This window comes from Triticum urartu, chromosome 1A (genome assembly GCF_056163025.1).
Source record: "Triticum urartu cultivar PI428250 chromosome 1A, HENAU_Tu73, whole genome shotgun sequence".
NCBI classification, from domain to species: domain Eukaryota; kingdom Viridiplantae; phylum Streptophyta; class Magnoliopsida; order Poales; family Poaceae; genus Triticum; species Triticum urartu.
In genome coordinates, this window is record NC_141873.1 from 384,602,541 (window position 1) to 384,624,941 (window position 22,401).

Genomic DNA, 22,401 nt, shown 5'->3' on the forward strand with positions numbered 1-22,401 from the left:
ATGTTGTCAACCATTGTTACCTGTACATGATGCTACTTCAGAAAATTAGTAATTAATATATACATCTATATATGTATATATTTCAAATTTATAATCCAAGATACTGTCATGTAACTAGCTTGTGCGATGCAGTATATTAGTAATTTATAAGCTATCTATTTATCAATATGTTGCTGCTTGCTTGCTGGGCCGGAACTACCTTGGTTGCAGCGCTCAGCAGGACATTATCCCCACAAAATCGAAACTACGGGTTCATGGCGATAGTCGACCTACCATGATTGTCTCGCGTGGCCTATTTCCACATGTGTGGCTGCAAGATCAAGATTATGGTGTAGGTCATTGTCGTGGCCGTGTACATTGGCCAAGGCACCAATGTCATTCTCAATTGTCCCTGCAAAACAAATGTCATTCTCAAGTGATTGAGGTTGACATTCGACCCAAGGAGCATGAACTCACATGATATAACCAATCCATGGATTGTATTCACGTGCCCAACATGTGTCCAATGCCTAACCGGAATTCAAGCCAACAAGGACACCAGCACATAATGATTATCTTTATGGCGCTCTTCATACCCATGGATACATGGCAATTTCCAATGCCTAATAGGAATTCAAGATCAACAAGGACGTCAGCAGATAAATTATGTCTTTAACAAAACCGGTAACATTGACTTCACCGAGACCGGCCTGAGCATGTCGTTTCACTTAAAAGTCTCACTATTCGATTAAGATTTTTTATTGTTAATCCTGGTACACTAACTAAGACTGAGAGGAAACACTCGCATGTATGCTTCTGTCCGTAACCTGTATGCTGCTTTGATGTCAACAGAGAAAGAGGAGATCTGGACTAGGCATTACATGCTGGACACCATGGACTGAAAACATGAGACATGGATTGACACGGGAACGATGTATTACAATTCTGTTTCCCATATAATCTAAAAGGATGAGTTGGGCTTCCTTTCATGAGCTTCTTTTCTGCAAGGTTCATGTATAGAGAAAGAAGAAACAAATATAAACATTATAGCCTAGATGAGGAATTGAGGATAACGGTGGTTTATCTCAATGCCACATGTTTAGTTGGTGGAGCATGCTCTTGGAGTACGCATGGAAATTAACTTGATGGAAGGAAATAACATGGCAATAAGGTGGCTAGATTTTTCTGTTCTTTTACACAGTACATTTATGTTTATTTAAAATCAATTGCCATAAAATTTCATGTTCCAATGAAGGGGATTTTCCCCCATGATTTGGTGTTCCTTTTTCTTTCGATTTAATATGTGCTTCCAGTGTGCATTGAGAACATATGTAATCATTTTGATCTAAGTGGCGAAAGGTTCCAACGCGAGTCATTATTATGCGCTGACAGACAAATGTACTCAAGCATATCATTCATCTTATGTGTCGCTAACTTACTATCCATGGTGGATGGCGCACACATGCTGTTGTGTGTTGTTAGCAAATTGAACTCCTTCTGTGATCACCTTAACTTAGACATCTTCCTCCAGCTATGACGTACTGCTGCAAGGTTCCTGCATAATGATATTTTTCACCATATTTATTAAATCGTTTACATTCTCCTCGAGCTTACTTTTATTTGGAAAGGAGAGAGGAAGAAAGGTTGATGACCCAGCATCCAGCGGCCAACCCTACAGGACATGGAAATCATAATACTAGGTCTTATGGTGCAAGTTTTATGTACGATAATATTTGATTACAAAACACAAGTATTTCCTTAAATTTAACCAGGCGTAATGATTCATGGATGCATAACAATGGTAGGCATATATGCATGCACTTCAAAAGTACAAAATAAAGTAATTTTCGTAGTTGCTCTCTATTTTGTATGTTAATTATCAAAATAGTTAATCAGGGTCAAATTACGCTATATATATATTATAGGCAAGAGAGACCCAAGATCAAACATTACAATTGATTACATCAAAATGGAAGTCCCATATGCTACAACATGACATGTCAGCATCAATTCTATTAAGTTCTCCTATGCAATAGAACACGGTTTGACTATGTTTCAAATTGCCCCAATATGTATGTAGCAATCCCAAATAGAATATAACTTAGGTGTCATAGACAAAGCAAGAACCGTCGAGGTGTAATGATTCTTCTATGCAACATGATAAATATCGGCCATGTTCCGTATAATTATTGCAAAAGGAATACACATTCTGAGGATACATGTATCAATCCCAAATAGACACTAACAACTCAATTCACATAGAAGACATCATAACCTTCGATGAGTAATGTTTACAAAAAGAAATTGAAGAAAAGAAAGTGAAGACAATACAAAAACAAAGTTACAAAGCAAACATATATCATGCAATCTGTTGAAGGGAATATGCCCTAAGCAAATATAGGAGTATAACTCCAGACTTCAAAATCATATTTATACATTTTTTCTATATTTTTAACTAGCCCGTGCGAATGCACGGGTTGAAGACTAGTTTTTCCTAATTTTGGTAGAATTTTTTGAGTACCAGAGGTATTGTCGTGGTTTTGTCATGGCAGATGTCCAAGAGAAAGGACTTAGTCATGGAGCCATCGCGACGGGTTAGCTTGAAGGGGTTAAAGCGGACACAAGGACGCAAGAGAGTTTATACTAGTTCGCCCCCTTCGATGAAGGTAAAAGCCTACGTCTAGTTGTGATGGAATTGATGGGTGTTTCGATGACTAGGGAGCAAACAAGCTTCGCCTCTGTCTCGAGTTGTTGTCTGTTGTCCCTTGAACCGCCGCCGGGTCGTCCCCTTATATACATGGGTGACGCCCGTTGGTTTACAGAGTCCCAACACCGGCTCATACATGTGTCCGGTTTGGTCTCTACTTATTCCTAACTTACAATACAAGTTACATATTGATGCCGGTTTACGGCTACAGGCTCTCAACCGATTATGGGTCTTGAGCCCTCATCTACCTTCATGGGCTTTAACATACTTAACTACTGATGAAGTTAACCCGGCCCAGATAGGCCGGTTTACGCCCAGTAGTAATATCCCCAACATTAGGCCCCAGATTGATTTGAACAGGTTCATGTCAATCCTTAGCAAAAACTTCATCTTCAACATCTTCTTGTAGTTTGGTGAACCACCGTGATGTAATCTTCTCTGATTGTTGTAAACCGGCGTGACGTCATCTGTCATAAAGAAACTATCCATGATACCTTCTTGTTTAATAGATCTGCGATAATCGAGGCAACAACCCTGTTTCCAAACTTGCGGCCCCTTGATTTTCGCGCCTGACCCATGTCCCTTGCTTTATAAATAGGACCGAAGGGTCATTTCTTTTTCCCCTTCGTGCCCTTCTGCTTCATCTTCCTCGCGTCGCCCAGCTTCGGAGCTCCGCCGCCGCCATCGACCTCTGCACCAACTTTGGCCGCTGCATCACCCTGAGCGTACCAGAGCACTGCGGCGACCTTCCGCTTCTTCCTCAGCTCCGGTAAGTCTTCTATCCTTTTCATCATAGATCTGTTCTAGGGTTTCCATGTTCTCTAGCGTTCATCGCTTGCTTCTTGTTCATATGATAGATCCTTAGATGAGTCTATGAATCTTCGCTCTGTGTAGCAGTAGTTTTTATCCTCCATTTTCACTTTCGTATATTAAGACCATAGATATTATCCGTACCTTCGCTTATTGATTCGGCACTGCTCCTTTTGGGCCTTGAATATTTATCTCCTTTATAAACATGTTCCAGATCCAAAGCTGTAGTATAATCTTGTGAAATCTGTTTTTGTGTACTTACTCATCTGCAGTCTTGACTGTTCAATGCTTAGACCAGGCAGTTTAACTTTGTAGAAAAAATTGGCAAACCGGTATATACCATTAGTCCCCTTGTTGAACCGCCAGATGTTGGTTGCTTCATGAAACTCCGGTTCAGATAGTTCTGTCTCCGGTTTAACAGTGCCCATACCAACGTACTTTGATCAAATGCATTTTTGAACCGGGATCTTCTACCTTGTAGATTCCATAATGGCCAAGCAAGTATATGAGTGCAATTGGGTTCCTTCTCGTGTCACAGAGGATCAACTGGATGATTTAGTCCTGATTGGCGCCTTAGGCAGCAAAGATACCATCCATTGGAGGGCTCCTGGCAAAGAATTCCCTTCCACACCTCGAGAAGGAGAGGTTTTTGTTTTCGTAGATCACTTAGCCCGGGGCTTTAAGCCACCCGGTTCTAAATTTTACCGGGATGTTTTAGCCGATTTCCAACTCCATCCGCAAGACACTGGCCCCAACTCTGTTACAAATATGTGCCACTTCCAAGTGCTCTGTGAGGTGTTCTTTCAAGAGGAGCCCACAGTGGAATTGTTTAGAGATCTTTTCCATCTAAACCGCCGTACTGAGTTTACTGATGGCTCTAATACGGAGTTGGGTGGCATGGAGATTCAGAAAAGGAAAGAGGTCACATACCCTCATGCCAAGCTGCACAGTCACCCCAAGGAGTGGAATCAGACATGGTTCTACTGCCAAGACACCTCCCCTGCTGGTGAGAATCCCTTGCCTGGCTTTCGTCCGGAGCGGCTCAGCAATAGACACCCTTTTCTCAAAGATTGACTGCCCAGGAGAGAAGCAAATATGCTCCCCAGCTGTCAAAGCTCAGAGCCTTTATGGCCAACGGTTTAACAGGGGTTGATCTCGCTCGCTGTTGGATATCATGGAGCATACTGCCCCTTAGTCAGCGCTCCGGTTTGATGTGCGAGTATACTGAAAATGTTGATGACCCACTGCGACATTCAAAACTCCAGCTCTCCGGTGAAGAAATCACAGAGGCGGTGCGTAAGATACTGAATGAACCGGAACACGTCTGCGCTAGAACCGGCCTGCTTCCCTTCTGTGCCACCAACAAACCGCCAGCTGTAAGACTTTGATTTTTCTCTTTGCTGAATCTGTCATTGATATGTCTGGTCATTGTTTTTAATATCAGTGTCTGCATAATCAGGGCGATGATCCGTTTTGGAGCAAAAAATTGCCGCAGGAGAAACCAGAAAAACCAGACAAACCGGAAAGAGCAACCCGGCAAAAGACTAAAGCTGTGAAGAAGACTGCCCACAGGAAAAGAACCACTGCATCTTCTAATCCGGCCCCTGATGATGAGGTGGATAATCCGGACTTTGAGGTAGAGCTTGACTCACTTGGTTTATTTTTCATGCGTCTTATTGATGATGATATTTGTCAGGATGATGCCGAAGCCAGCCACGCGGATGTTGTAGAGGTAATTATTCTCTCTTCCGATTCAGAAACTTTGCCTTCACAAAAAATCCGTCAGGCAAACCGGAAAGTTAAATTTTCTCATCCTCTTGCTTATTTGGATCCTAAACTTCTTATGAAGACCCAACAACACGAAGCTCGCCGCACCACCCGGCACAGCGGCCAGGTAGTTACCTCCGCCGGTTTACCGAACAGTCCGGTTCGGAAACGCCATTCCGAGGTCTCTAATTTTCTTATCAGTGCTTGTCCTAAAGCGGGCTGCTTTTGTCAACCTCTTAATCCGTCTGACTCCGATTACCAGGTTACTTCCCACTCATCTTCTGGCGAGTCATCGGCTACTCAGCTCCCACCACTCAAAAAGGTGCTTGGGTAAGCTATACTTATTGTGATGTTTGCAGTACATTGCCTTAGAACATATGCTATATTCAATTTTGTTATTCTTCTCAGGGCCAAACCTAGGCCAAGCAAGAAGGCCCTCCTGGACAAAGCGGCCGAAGAAGATGTCATTCTTGAACCAGGCAAGACACCCAATCTTGAAGCGGCTATTCCTGAGGATATTCCCAACGATCCACCGCAGCCAGATGATGATCTTGTTGCTAAAGAGAGACCTACTGATACCTCAGGTCCTATCCATCAACCCACAGGTTCCATCCGGATTGAAAGCTCCACCGGTCCAGCAAAACCTACTGACAAGCCAACAGCTCCAGTGCAAACCGGCGGTACCAAGGATGATGAGGTTGTCATTACTGGTAGTGGCCATACTGAGCCAAGCAATCCTGTCGCTTTATCCAAACATTCTGCCAAGGAAGAATTTGCTGCTTTTGGCAAAGGCAAGTGGAACGCTGATCTGACGACTTACGCTGCTCTGAACGCCCAAGATATCTATTCCGGCTATCTGAACCGGCTGTATACCAGCCATGACTACGAAGCCGGTCTGGTTAATATGATGAAAGATAAATATGAGGTAACTTCCATATGCTCCTTCCTGCTTGTATGCTTCCATTCTTGCTGACTCTCCTAGCCCCCAAGGGCCGGTTTGAAATATTCTTTCAAACCGGGACTTAATAATATAAATCTTGATGCTTTGAAATTTTCTGATGTAGCTCCCAAGGGCCGGTTCAACTTAGCATAGTTAAACCGGTACTTTAAGTAATTGAAACTGCCGCATCAGAATATATATGATCAAATAGCCATTAGCCCCCAAGTGCCAAGTTGAATGCTTGTATTGATCTTGGGACTTTGTAAACAATTGAAAGATGAAGATCGAATATGCATTAGCCCCCAAGTGCTAAGCGCATAACTTGTTATGTGGTTGGTACTTGAATCCTTCTACCGATTTGTTGAAACATATATCTGTATGCCTGCAGGCGGAGCTGAAGATGAAAGAAAACCAAGTCATCGATCTTCAAGAAAACCTGAAAACCCAACAGGCTGAAACCTCCAAAGCAAAAGAGGAATTGGCCAGTGCTTTAAGCGCCATGGAACAACTTAAGGAGAACTTCAAGAAGAAACGGGCAGATTGGGCCACTGAAAAGTCCGCTTTGATCAAACGAGCAGAGGATGCCGAGGCTGCACTAAAACCAGTGACGGATGAACTGACCAGCATAAAGCAGCACGTTCATGCCATGACCACTGCTATCTTTGGTAAGCCATCTTGCCTTCTGAATTGGCTCTGCCTTCTTACAGAGTCGCCGGTTTATTAACCTTTTATGGTATTTCAGGGACACGCATTGGTCACTTGGGGTCAGATGTGCGGAAGAAATTGAAAGCCGCCTATACATTGGTTGAACAATTGTATACTGGTGCCCAGCGGATCATCTGTACCGCGTCTCATAACAAACCGGCGCCCACTTTGATTCAAGATACTCTGATGAAACTGTCAGTGCTTCCTGCCCGGGTTGAAGAGCTGAAGAAATCTGCTGCTCGAACCAGTGCAATCAATGCCTTAATCCGGGCAAAAGCCTGGGTGCCGGATTTTGATCCTATTGAAGCGGCTCAGGGCTATCCCAGCTTGAAGGAAGACGGGTCAGAATTTAGTGAAGCGGATTTGCGAGCAATAAACCGGGAGGTACGTCCGCTAGCTTGTCAACTGGCTGAGGAAGCAGACTTGTCTCATTATCAAGCCCAATATGACAGTCAGAACAAGCGAATAGCTGCACCAATCCATGAATCGGAAAATCTGATCCCTCCAATCCGTAAGCATACTTACGCTCCCGATATTGACCCGTCATTGCTGATCCATGATGAAGCTGTTTTTCAAGCATTAATGGGAATCGACTGGACAACTGTGGATTTCCAGCCACTGGGTAGAGGAACGGAAGCTGAAGCGGTGCAGGGTGACCCACAACCATCAGGCCAGGCTGGTGGCCAAGCTTAAACCGGAAGCTGGATTTAAAACTGCCTCTCCTTTGTGAGAAACAATTATGTTATTATGGGCACCATGTTGCCTTGTAATAGGCTAGCTGATACCTTTGATGTTGATATGCCTTCGTGCATAACTTATTCTTCCTGTGGTAATGAACTTTCCAAAACACTTTCTGAAATAAGAAATTCATCAAGTGCCACCGCGGTTGTACCGTCAGGCGGAATATGATGTCTGTATATATGAAATCAAAACATCCAAAACAAAATTTTAAGTATATGATCAAATTTTTGAGATACATAATACCTGCCATCGTTGAGTGTGAAGTTGGCTTGGCCAACCTTGAAGCGGAGTTTTGCAAACCCACACTGTTGGAGGAAATAACAGCTCCTGTATATATATATGACGCTGCTTACCATGTAAACCGTGCCGGGTTATGATAAACACCGTGTTACTCCATAAGAGGATGTTAACAACAAGGATCAAACCGGACAAATAGTCTCCGGATTGACGTGAACTGTGTTCCGTCAATTGATTGGTTAAAAAACTTTGTCGGTTTAAAAAACACAATGAAAAGCAAAAACCCCCCTTCAAAGAAAAGTGTGAAGCAAAAGCTACGACGAAAATGTTTGCCAAAAAAGATTTATTTAAGCTGATCAAATGGCGTTACCATGGCCAAACACGACCAAGCTCCCGTTAGGTGTAACTATGGTTCTAGTCAGCCAGGTCCCCAAGTGATTTTGTGGCATTTATGCCGACCAAATGGCGTGGTCATGGTTCGGGTTCGACCAAGCCCCCAAGTGATTCTGTGGCCTTAGGCCGATCAAGAGGCATGACTGGTTCAGACATGACCAAGTCCCCAAGTGATCTGGTGGCTCTCGCCTATCAAGAGGCATGGTATTGGTTCGGACACGACCAATCCTCCAAGTGATATAACACGATGCTTTAGCAAAGCGAACTCAAGGGGTAAACCGGAGGCCTCTTTAGAGCAACTCCGTGTAACCTCACATGATGTAAAAGAATAGATACCCCGCTTTAGCTGAGGTTCCGGTTTATTATATTTAATCATAATATATACATTGTTGTAATATGTACATAAGTATAGCCAATGGCTCAGGTATAGTAAGGCCGAAGATGAGCTATATTCCACGGTCTGTTAGTCTCCTCCTCTGATGTACGTGAGTCCTTATGCTCTCGAATATCGATCAGATAGTACGACCCATTGTGCAGATTCTTGCTGACCACGAAAGGTCCCCCCCAAGGTGGGGATAGCTTATGCATATCAGTCTGATCTTGGATGAGCCGAAGCACCAAATCTCCTTCCTGAAAGGCTCTGGTTCTAACCCGGCGACTGTGATAACGACGAAGATCCTGCTGGTAAATCGCCGATCGGGCAGCTGCGATGTCACACTCTTCATCCAACCGGTCCAATGCATCTTGCCGTGCTGTCTCGTTATCCGCTTCAATATAAGTCGTGACACGAGGTGAATCATGACGGATATCACTGGGGAGAACCGCCTCCGCTCCATAAACCATGAAGAACGGTGTGTATCCTGTTGATCTGTTGGGTGTTGTATTGATGCTCCATAACACAGATGGTAATTCTTCTACCCAACAACCCGGCGTTCTCTGCAAAGGAACCATGAGCCGGGGCTTGATGCCTCTCAAGATCTCTTGATTAGCTCTTTCTGCTTGACCATTGGACTGTGGATGTGCCACTGATGAAACGTCAAGCTGGATGTGCTCCCGTTCGCAGAACTCCTTCATAGCACCTTTGGACAAATTGGTACCATTATCTATGATAATACTGTGCGGAAAGCCAAACCGGAAAATCACCTTTTTGATGAACTGAACCGCCGTGGCCGCATCACACTTGCTAACAGGTTCTGCCTCCACCCACTTTGTAAACTTGTCAACCGCCACCAGGAGGTGGGTCTTCTTATCTTTGGACCTTTTGAAAGGCCCAACCATATCCAGCCCCGAAGTCGCAAACGGCCAAGTAATTGGAATCATTCTCAATTCTTGAGCCGATACATGAGCACGTCTTGAAAACCTTTGGCAACCATCAGATCGTTTGACCAGATCTTCCGCATCAGCATGAGCAGTTAACCAATAGAAGCCATGGCGAAACGCTTTAGCCACCAGAGACTTTGAACCGGCGTGGTGACCACAATCTCCTTCGTGGATCTCACGCAAAATTTCACGACCTTCTTCAGGAGACACGCAATGTTGAAAAGCTCCTGATACACTGCAATGATGCAACTCGCCGTTGATGATAGCCATGGACTTGGATCGCCGGATTATCTGCCGGGCCAGAATCTCATCCTCTGGCAACTCGCCCCGGTTCTTGTACGCCAGGTAAGGAAGCGTCCAATCCGGAATAACATGAAGAACTGCCACCAATTGAGCCTCCGGATCAGGAATAGCCAAATCCTCTTCACCAGGGATCTTCACCGACGGGTTGTGCAACACATCCAGAAAAACATTGGGCGGGACCGGTTTGCGCTGAGAGCCCAGCCGGCTTAAAGCGTCCGCCGCTTCATTTTTCCTCCGGTCCACGTGGTCCACCTGATAGCCTCTGAAATAACCTGCAACAATATCCACCTCATGATGATATGCTGCCATGAGTGGGTCCTTGGAGTCCCAAGTGCCAGACACTTGCTGAGCCACAAGGTCTGAGTCACCGAAGCACTTAACTCGACTTAGATTCATCTCCTTAGCCATCCGGAGACCATGGAGCAAGGCTTCATGCTCAGCTGCATTGTTAGTACAAGGGAACATTAAACGGAGAACATAACAAAACTTATCACCTCGTGGGGAAGTTAATACGACTCCAGCCCCCGAGCCTTCCAACTACCTGGATCCGTCAAAATGGATGGTCCAATACGTATGATCCGGCTTATCTTCAGGTGCTTGCATTTCCGTCCAATCATTGATGAAATCAACAAGTGCTTGAGACTTAACCGCTGTCCGAGGCACATACTTCAAACCGTACGGCCCCAGCTCTATGGCCCACTTTGCAATCCGGCCAGTTGCTTCCTGGTTCTCGATGATATCTCCCAAAGGAGCAGAATTGACTACCGTAATTGAGTGCCCTTGGAAATATTGTTTAAGCTTCCGGCTTGCCATAAAAACTCCATACACCAGCTTCTGCCAATGCGGATACCTTTGCTTGGACTCAATGAGCACCTCGCTGATATAATAGACCGGACGTTGAACCGGATGCTCCTTACCTGCCTCTTTTCGCTCCACCACAATAGCTACGCTGACCGCCCGAACATTAGCAGCAACATATAGCAGTAACGGCTCCTTGTCAACGGGAGCGGCGAGCACAGGCGGATTGGCCAATTGCCGCTTTAAATCCTCAAATGCTTCATCATCAGCAGAACTCCAGATAAACTGATCCGTCTTTTTCAACATCTGATACAAATGGATTGCCTTCTCACCCAGGCGACTGATAAACCGGCTTAGCGCAGCAATCCGGCCTGCCAGGCGTTGAACATCGTTGATACACTTCGGTTTAGCCAGGGAGGTGATAGCCGTGATCTTCTCTGGATTAGCCTCAATTCCCCTGTTGGACACTAGAAAACCCAATAGGTTGCCCGCCGGTACACCAAAGACACACTTGTCCGGATTAAGCATCATCTTGTATGTTCTCAGGTTATCAAAGGTTTCCTTCAAATCATCAATCAGAGTCTCCTTCTCCCTGGATTTAACCACGATATCATCCACGTAAGCATGTACATTACGGCCAATCTGCTTGTGAAGACAATTTTGTACACACCGTTGGTAAGTTGCCTGGGCACTCTTGAGACCGAAGGGCATAGACACATAGCAGAAGGCTCCAAAGGGAGTTATAAATGCTGTCTTCTCCTAGTCCTTAATTGCCATTTTGATCTGATGATAACCAGAATACGCATCCAAAAAACTTAAACGCTCACAAACCCGCCGTGGCATCAATAATTTGATCAATACGGGTGAGGGAAAAAGGATCTACTGGACAAGCTTTATTAAGATCTGTGTAATCCACACACATGCGCCAGGTGCCGTTTTTCTTGAGGACCAGCACCAGATTGGCAAGCCACTCGGGGTGAAAAACTTCAACAATAAAGCCAGCTGCTAAGAGCCTGGCTACCTCTTCTCCAATCGCCTTGCGTCTTTCTTCGTTAAACCGGCGGAGGAACTGTTTCACCAGTTTATATTTAGGATCCACATTAAGTGTGTGCTCAGTGAGTTGCCTCGGTACACCTGGCATGTCGGAGGGCTTCCATGCAAAAATGTCCCGATTCTCATGGATGAACTCGATGAGCGCGCTTTCCTATTTCGGATCCAAGTTGGCACTGATGCTGAACTGCTTGGACGAATCGCCAGGTATGAAGTCAACAAGCTTAGTTTCTGCTGTCGATTTGAACTTCAGGGCCGGATCATGCTCCGTAGTTGGCTTCTTCAACGGAGTCATGTTCGCCGGATCAACATTGTCTTTATAGTAATTCAACTCCTCGGTGGCACAAAACGACTCTGCATAAGCCGCACCTCCTTCCTCGCATTCCAAAGCGATTTTGCGGCTTTCATGAACCGTTATTGTCCCCTTGTGACCCGGCATCTTGAGCTGCAAATACACATAACAGGGCCGAGCCATAAACTTGGCGTATGCCGGTCGCCCAAACAGGGCATGATATGGACTTTGGATTTTCACCACTTCAAACGTCAATGTCTCCGACCTGGAATCATGATCATCCCCAAAGGCCACTTCGAGAGCTATCTTACCAACGGGATATGCTGATCTGCCAGGCACTACACCGTGGAATACCGTATTAGACGGTTTGAGATTCTTATCTGTTAGTCCCATGCGACGGAAGGTCTCATAGTACAGGATGTTAATGCTGCTCCCTCCATCCATGAGCACCTTGGTGAACTTATAACCTCCCACCTGAGGCTCCACCACCAGAGCCAACTGACCCGGATTATCGACCTGGGGTGGGTGATCCTCTCTGCTCCATATGATTGGCTGTTCAGACCAACGTAGATAACGGGGTATGGCCGGTTCAACAGAGTTGACTGCCCGCCTCTGAACCTTCCGGTCTCGCTTGTCCAAGCTAGTGGTAAAGACATGGTACTGCCCACTACTCAACTGCTTTGGGTTGCTCTGGTAACCTGACTATTGTTGCTGTTGGTTGTAACCACCCTGGTTGTTCTGACTATTTTGACCATTATGTCCCCCGGATTACCATTAAATCCTGAACCGGAACTTCCTCCACTGTAACCCGGCCCGGACCCTGAGCCACCGCCAGATCCGTGATCATACCGGAAATTATTAGAATTCTTGAACTCCTGCATAATAAAGCAATCCTTCCAAAGGTGGTTTGCTGGCTCCTCCTTCGTCCCATGTCTTGGACAGGGCTGGCTTAGCAGATAGTTTAGGCGGTTTGGGTTAGGGTTGGGTGCTCCACTACGATTTTTCGGCCTACCCTTGCGTCGCTGGCCATTGTCCTGTGCGTTGGTATTAGCCACAAAATCCATGTTACCATCCGCTTTACGCTTGCCTCCTCCGCCATTGCCTACCCAGTGATGCTGCTGACCTTTGGAGCTGATGTTCTTCTTCCCTTTCCCTGTCTTGTCATCATCAGATTCGGGATCCTTGGTACTATCAGAATCAGCATATTTCACCAAAGCGGCCATGAGGGTCCCCATGTCGGTGCAATGACGCTTCATCCGTCCCAATTTCAACTTCAGGGGCCCAAACCGGCAGTTGCCTTCTAGGGTTAATACCGCGGTGTCAGCGTTGATGCGGTCTGAGGAGTGCAACACTTGTGAAACCCGGCGCACCCAATGAGTCGTTGATTCTCCTTCCTCCTGGACGCATGCAGCTAAGTCCACTATCGACATAGGCTGTTTACAGGTATCCTTGAAATTGCTGATAAACCGGGCTCGTAATTGGGCCCATGAACTGATAGAGTTAGCTGGCAAGCTTTTTAACCAAGTACGGGCCGTTCCTTCAAGCATCATGGTGAAGTATTTCGCACACGCCGTGTCATCCACATCAAGCATCTCCATGGCCATCTCTTAGCTCTCCACCCATGTCTCTGGAGGTTGATCCGCCGTGTAATTTGGTACCTTGCGCGGGCCTTTGAAATCCTTGGGCAGGCGCACGTTGCGTAAAGCGGGGATAAGGCAAGGCACCCCCAAAGAACTAGAAGTAACACCAGGTTCGATCGAGATGGTTGGACGAACCGACGTGAGCTGCCGAGCCTGATGCTGTGCGGCTAACTCGGCCTCCCTGCGCGCTCGGGCCCGGTTCACCACTTCCTGAGCGTCATCAGCACCACCCGTCGGGTTGTTGCCACGGGGTGCTCCACGTCGTTCATTACTCGACACTGCTGGTTCATCCATATGTCTGCTATAGCTCCGGCGCCACGGGGTGCTCCACGTCGTTCATTACTCGACAATGCTGGTTCATCCATATGTCTGCTATAGCTCCGGCTTGGACGGGGGGTCGAGTGGATCCGGTCGCGGCTGTACGAGTACGCTTCCTGTTGGGCCAAAGCTGTCCTCAGAAGTTCCTTGACCCGTCGCATCTCTACTGCCTGCGGCGAGTCACCTTCAATTGGAATGGCCTCCAACCGTGCAGCAGCGGCAACAAGATTGTCCATTGGGTTGGAGTAGTGACCCGGAGGTGTTAAGGCATCCTGAGGTATAATGGTGTTTTGACGAGGCGGGTCCATCTGACGAGGCTGAACCGGTGCACCAGTCCCAGGGGCTTCTGCCCGGTTCCCCTCCAGCGGATTGCCGGCTCTTGGTCCTGGAGTGTTGAAAAGGTCTCTGGCCTCGAAAACCGGAGGTAAGTGGGATCGGTGCTTCCTCCTCATGACTTCATGCGACGCGCTCTGGTCCAACATAAGCCTGTAGGCCTGTGTGTCTAAAGCGGCCCGCTCTGCGACCATCCTGGTGTCCTCAGCCGCCAGATCCGTCTTGGCCTGGGTGATTTGTTCCTTTACCTTTGCAATCTCCGTGTTGTGAACGTCCTGATCTGGTGGATTAACTTCCGCCATAAGCACAGCCAACGCATCAAATAGTTCTGATAGAACCTGAGCCGGTGGGCGCACAGGGCCTCCTGCCCCGGCAGCCGTCGCCACTGCTGAACCAGAGATCGTTGCCGCGGCTGTCGAAGAATGAAGCGCTGCTTGTGTTCCGGTCATGAATTTTCAACCCGGTTAGGCAGATCAGAGGGGTCCAGAATACTGTCACCATCGGAACAGCTCTCAATCCGGCCATCTTGTAGCTGATAAAGAGATTCGGTTTCTCCGGTCGAAGATTCGTCACCGGAACAAACGACAGTCGCCCCGCGAAACTCCGATCCATCCTCATAACTTCCTCCATGGATCACTCCCACGAAGGCACGCTTCATGGCCGGTTTAACCCGGGCGGATTGCGCACGCTGAGCCGTCTCGACGAGGTCGGTGCAGATGTCCGGCTCAGGGCCCGGTTCACCGATCTTGCCAATGAAAACGTGAATGCTACCAAAGGGGACCCGGTACCCGTACTCAATTGAGCCGGCCTCGGTGCCCCAGCCTGCGTCGTAGATGTAGAGCTTGCCGCGACGACTCTTAGTCATCCGGCCTACAGCGTAGCCCTCGAGTCCTTCAAAGCGGCCCTCCAAGAACTGGAAACAATCATGCGATAGCCCCACGGTGGGCGCCAACTGTCGTGGTTTTGTCATGGCAGATGTCCAAGAGAAAGGACTTAGTTGTGGAGCCATCGCGATGGGTTAGCTTGAAGGGGTTAAAGCGGACACAAGGACGCAAGAGAGTTTATACTAGTTCGGCCCCTTCGATGAAGGTAAAAGCCTACGTCTAGTTGTGATGGAATTGATGGGTGTTTCGATGACTAGGGAGCAAACAAGCTTCGCCTATGTCTCGAGTTGTTGTCTGTTGTCCCTTGAACCGCCGCCGGGTCGTCCCCTTATATACATGGGTGACGCCCGTCGGTTTACAGAGTCCCAACACCGGCTCATAGATGTGTCCGGTTTGGTCTCTACTTATTCCTAACTTACAATACAAGTTACATATTGATGCCGGTTTATGGCTACAGGCTCTCAACCGATTATGGGTCTTGAGCCCTCATCTACCTTCATGGGCTTTAACATACTTAACTACTGATGAAGTTAACCTAGCCCAGATAGGCCGGTTTACGCCCAGTAGTAATATCCCCAACAGGTATGGTGAATGTTCAGATTATTACAGACTGTTCTGTTTTAGACAGATTCTGTTTTTTATGCATAGTTTGCTTGTTTTGATGAAACTATCGATTTATATCAGTGGATTAAGCCATGGAAAAGTTATATTACAGTAGCTACAATGCAAAAAACAAAATATGAATTGGTTTGCAACAGTACTTAGAGTAGTGATTTGCTTTATTATACTAACGGATCTTACCGAGCTTTCTGTTGAGTTTTGTGTGGATGAAGTGTTCGAAGATCGAGGATGTCTCGATGTGAGGGGAAGAAGGAGAGGCAAGAGCTCAAGCTTGGGGATGCCCAAGGCACCCCAAGTAAATATTCAAGGAGACTCAAGCGTCTAAGCTTGGGGATGCCACGGAAGGCATCCCATGTTTCTTCAACAAGTATCGATATGTTTTCGGACTCGTTCATGCGGTATGTGCAATCTTGGAGCGTCTTTTGCATTTAGTTTTCACTTATCTTTTATGCACCATGCTGGTATGAGATAGTCCATGGTTGATTTATAGAATTCTCTTTGCACTTCACTTATATCTTTTGAGTATGGCTTTATAGAATGCTTCATGTGCTTCCTGCACTTATATCATTTGAAGTTTGGATTGCCTGTTTCTCTTCACTTAGAAAAACGCCATTTGTAGAATGCTCTTTTTCTTCACTTATATTTGTTAGGGCGTGGGCATATCTTTTGTAGAAATAATTAAACTCTCTTGCTTCACTTATATATATTTAGAGAGTTGACAGGAATTGGTCATCCACATGGTTAGTCATAAAATCCTACATAACACTTGTAGATCACTGAATATGATATGTTTGATTCCTTGCAATAGTTTTGCGATATAAAGGTGGTGATATTAGAGTCGTGCTAGTTGAGTAATTGTGAAATTGAGAAATACTTGTGTTGAGGTTTGCAAGTCCCGTAGCATGCACGTATGGTGAACCGTTATGTAACAAAGTTGGAGCATGAGGTATTTATTGATTGTCTTCCTTATGAGTGGCGCTCGGGGACGAGCGATGGTCTTTTCCTACCAATATATCCCCATAGGGGCATGCGTAGTAGTACTTTTCTTCAAGGGCTAATAAACTTTTGCAATAAGTATATGAGTTCTTTATGACTAATGTGAGTCCATGGATTATACGCACTCTCACCCTTCCATCATTGTTAGCCTCTTCGGTATCGTGCATTGCCCTTTCTCACCTCGAGAGTTGGTGCAAACTTCGCCGGTGCATCCAAACCCCATGATACGATATGCTCTATCACACATAAACCTCCTTATATCTTCCTCAAAACAGCCACTATACCTACCTATCATGGCATTTCCATAGCCATTCCGAGATATATTGCCATGCAACTTCCATCATCATCATATACATGACTTGAGCATTTATTGTCATATTGCTTTGCATGATCCTAAGATAGCTAGCATGATGTTTTTATGGCTTTTCCGTTTTTGATGTCATTGCTACGCTAGATCATTGCACATCCCGGTACACTGCCGGAGGCATTCATATAGAGTCATATCTTTGTTCTAGCATCGAGTTGTAATATTGAGTTGTAAGTAAATAAAAGTGTGATGATCATCATTATTAGAGCATTGTCCCAGTGAGGAAAGGATGATGGAGACTATGATTCCCCCACAAGTCGGGATGAGACTCTGGAAGAAAAAAGAAAAAAGGAAAAAAAGAAAAAAAGAGAAAGGCCAAAAAAAGGGAGGCAAAAAAACAAAAAAAGAGAGAAAAAGAGAGAAGGGACAATGTTACTACCCTTTTACCACACTTATGCTTCAGAGTAGCACCATGTTCTTCATATAGAGAGTCTCTTGAGTTATCACTTTCATATACTAGTGGGAATTTTCATTATAGAACTTGGCTTGTATATTCCGATGATGGGCTTCCTCAAATGCCCGAGGTCTTCATGAGCAAGAAAGTTGGATGCACACCCACTTAGTTTCCAGTTTGAGCTTTCATACACTTATAGCTCTAGTGCATCCGTTGCATGGCAATCCCTACGCCTCGCATTGACATCAATTGATGGGCATCTCCATATCCCATTGATTAGCCGCGTCGATGTGAGACTTTCTTCCTTTTTGTCTTCTCCACACAACCTCCATCATCATATTCTATTCCATCCATAGTGCTATGTCCATGGCTTGCCCTCATGTATTGTGTGAGGGTTGAAAAGCTGAAGCGCGTTAAAAAGTATGAACCAATAGCTCAGCTTGTCATCGGGGTTGTGCATGATTTGAATGGTTTGTGTGTGAAGATGGAGCATAGCCAGACTATATGATTTTGTAGGGATGAGCTTTCTTTGACTATGTTATTTTGATAAGACATAATTGCTTGGTTAGTATGCTTGAAGTATTATTGTCTTAATGTCAAATGACAGACAATTGCTTTGAATCACTCGTGTCTTAATATTCATGCCATGATTAGATTATATGATCAAGATTATGCTAGGTAGCATTCCACATCAAAAATTATCTTTTTTATCATTTACCTACTGAAGGATGAGCAGGACATACGCTTGGGGATGCTGATACGTCTCCGTCGTATCTATAATTTTTGATTAGTCCATGCCAATATTATACAACTTTCATATACTTTTGGCAACTTTTTATACTATTTTTTGGGACTAACATATTGATCCAGTGCCCAGTGACAGTTCCTGCTTGTTGCATGTTTTTTGTTTCGCAGTAAATCCATATCAAACGGAGTCCAAACGGGATAAAAACTGACGGAGATTTTTTTGGAATATATGTGATTTTTTGGAAGAAGAATAAACTCGAGACGATGCGTGAGGGGTCCACGAGGCAGGGGGCGCGCCCCAGGGGGTCAGGCGCGCCCTGGGCCCTCGTGGCCACCCCGTAAGACAGTTGATTCCCTTCTTTCGCCGCAAGAAAGCTAATATTCGTATAGAGACCGTGTTAAAATTTCAGCCCAATCGGAGTTACGGATCTCTGGGAATATAATAAACGGCGAAAGGGCAGAATCCCAGAACGCAGAAACAGAGAGAGACAGACAGACAGATCCAATCTCAAAGGGGCTCTCGCCCCTCCGCCGCCATGGAGGCCATGGACTAGAGGGGAAACCCTTCTCCCATCTAGGGAGAAGGTCAAGGAAGAAGAAGAAGAAGAAGAAGAAGGGGGGCTCTCTCCCCCCCTCTCCCGGTGGCGCCGGAATGCCGCCGGGGCCATCACCGTGTGACGGAGAGCTACACCAACACCTCCGTCATCTTCACCAACATCTTCATCACCTTCCCCCATCTATCTACAGCGGTCCACTCTCCCGCAAACCGCTGTACCCTCTACTTGAACATGGTGCTTTATGCTTCATATTATTATCCAATGCTGTGTTGCCATCCTATGATGTCTGAGTAGATTTTCATTGTCCTATCGGTGATCGGTGAATTACTATGTGAAGGAAATATGCCCTATAGGCAATAATAATGTTATTATTTTATTTCCTTATATCATGATAAATGTTTATTATTCATGCTAGAATTGTATTATCCGGAAACATAATACTTGTGTGAATACATAGACAAACTAAACGTCACTAGTATGCCTCTACTTGACTAGCTCGTTAATCAAAGATGGTTATGTTTCCTAACCACAGACATGTGTTGTCATTTGATTAACGGGATCATATTATTAGGAGAATGATGTGATTGACATGACCCATTCCATTATCTTAGCACCCGATCGTTTAGTATGTTGCTATTGCTTTCTTCATGACTTATACATGTTCCTATGACTATGAGATTATGCAACTGCCGTTTGCCAGAGGAACACTTTGTGTGCTACCAAATATCACAACTTAACTGGGTGATTATAAAGGAGCTCTACAGGTGTCTCAAAAGGTAAATGTTGGGTTGGCGTATTTCGAGATTAGGATTTGTCACTCCGATTGTCGGAGAGGTATCTCTGGGCCCTCTCGGTAATGCACATCACATAAGCCTTGCAAGCATTGCAACTAATGAGTTAGTTGCAAGATGATGTATTACGAAACGAGTAAAGAGACTTGCTGGTGACGAGATTGAACTAGGTATTGAGATACCGACGATCGAATCTCGGGCAAGTAACATACCGATGACAAAGGGAACAACGTATGTTGTTATGCGGCCTGACCGATAAAGATCTTCGTAGAATATGTGGGAGCCAATATGAGCATCCAGGTTCCGCTATTGGTTATTGACCAGAGACATGTCTCGGTCATGTATACATTGTTCTCGAACCCGTAGGGTCTGCACGCTTAAGGTTTCGATGACAGTTATATTATGAGTTTATGAGTTTTGATGTACCAAAGTTAGTTCAGAGTCCTGTATGTGATCACAGACATAACGAGGAGTCTCGAAATGGTCGAGACATAAAGATTGATATATTGGACGACTATATTCGGACACCGGAAGTGTTCCGGTTGATTTCGGAGAAAACCGGAGTACCGGAGGGTTACCGGAACCCCCTGGGAGAAGTAATGGGCCATATGGGCCTTAGTGGATAGAGAGAGAAGGGCAGCCAGGGTGGGCCGCGCGCCTCCTCCCCCTAGGTCCGAATTGGACTTGGAGAGTGGGGGCGGTGCCCACCTTTCCTTCTCCCTCCCCACTTCCTTTCCCCCTCCTAGTAGGAGTCCTACTCCTACTAGGAGGAGGACTCCTCCTTGGCGCGCCAATAGGGTCAGCCGGCCTCCTCCCCTTGCTCCTTTATATACGGGGGCAGGGGGCACCCCTAGACACACATGTTGATCCACGTGATCATTTTCTTAGCCGTGTGCGGTGCCCCCTTCCACCATAATCCTCGATAATATTGTAGCGGTGCTTAGGCGAAGCCCTACAACGGTAGAACATCAAGATCGTCACCACGCTATCGTGCTGACGGAACTCTTCCCCGACACTTTGCTGGATCGGAGTCCGGGGATCGTCATCGAGCTGAACGTGTGCTAAAACTCGGAGGTGCCATAGTTTCGGTGCTTGATCGGTCGGGCCGTGAAGACGTACGACTACATCAACCGCGTTGTGCTAACGCTTCCGCTGTCGGTCTACAAGGGTACGTAGATCACACTCTCCCCTCTCGTTGCTATGCATCACCATGATCTTGCGTGTGCGTAGGAAATTTTTTGAAATTACTATGTTCCCCAACAGTGGTATCAGAGCCTAGGTTTTATGTGTTGATGTTATATGCACGAGTAGAACACAAGTGAGTTGTGGGCGATATAAGTCATACTGCTTACCAGCATGTCATACTTTGTTTCAGCGGTATTGTTGGACGAAGCGGCCCAGACCGACATTACGCGTACGCTTACGCGAGAGCGGTTCTCCCGACGTGCTTTGCACAAAGGTGGCTAGCGGGTGTCAGTTTCTCCAACTTTAGTTGAACCGAGTGTGACTACGCCCGGTCCTTGCGAAGGTTAAAACAGCACCAACTTGACAAACTGTCGTTGTGGTTTTGATGCGTAGGTAAGATTGGTTCTTACTTAAGCCCGTAGCAGCCACGTAAAACTTGCAACAACAAAGTAGAGGACGTCTAACTTGTTTTTGCAGGTCATGTTGTGATGTGATATGGTCAAGACATGATGCTAAATTTTATTGTATGAGATGATCATGTTTTGTAACCAAGTTATCGGCAACTGGCAGGAGCCATATGGTTGTCGCTTTATTGTATGCAATGCAATTGCGCAGTAATGCTTTACTTTATCACTAAGCGGTAGCGATAGTCGTGGAAGCATAAGATTGGTGAGACAACAATGCTACGATGGTGATCAAGGTGTCGCGCCGGTGACGATGGTGATCATGACGATGCTTCGAAGGTGGAGATCACAAGCACAAGATGATGATGGCCATATCATATCACTTATATTGATTGCATGTGATGTTTATCTTTTATGCATCTTATCTTGCTTTGTTTGACGGTAGCATTTTAAGATGATCTCTCACTAATTATCAAGAAGTGTTCTCCCTGAGTATGCACCGTTGCGAAAGTTCTTCGTGCTGAGACACCACGTGATGATCGGGTGTGATAGGCTCTACGTTCAAATACAACGGGTGCAAAACAGTTGCACACGCGGAATACTCAGGTTATACTTGACGAGCCAAGCATATACAGATATGGCCTCGGAACACGGAGACCGAAAGGTCGAGCGTGAATCATATAGTAGATATGATCAACATAGTGATGTTCACCAATGAAACTACTCCATCTCACGTGATGATCGGACATGGTTTAGTTGATTTGGATCACGTAATCACTTAGAGGATTAGAGGGATGTCTATCTAAGTGGGAGTTCTTTAGTAATATATTAATTGAACCTAAATTTATCATGAACTTAGTACCTGATAGTATCTTGCTTGTTTATGTTTGATTGTAGATAGATGGCCCGTGCTGTTGTTCCGTTGAATTTTAATGCGTTCCTTGAGAAAGCAAAGTTGAAAGATGATGGTAGCAATTACACGGACTGGGTCCATAACTTGAGGATTATCCTCATTGCTGCACAGAAGAATTACGTCCTGGAAGCACCGCTAGGTGCCAGGCCTGCTGCTGGAGCAACACCAGATGTTATGAACGTCTGGCAGAGCAAAGCTGATGACTACTC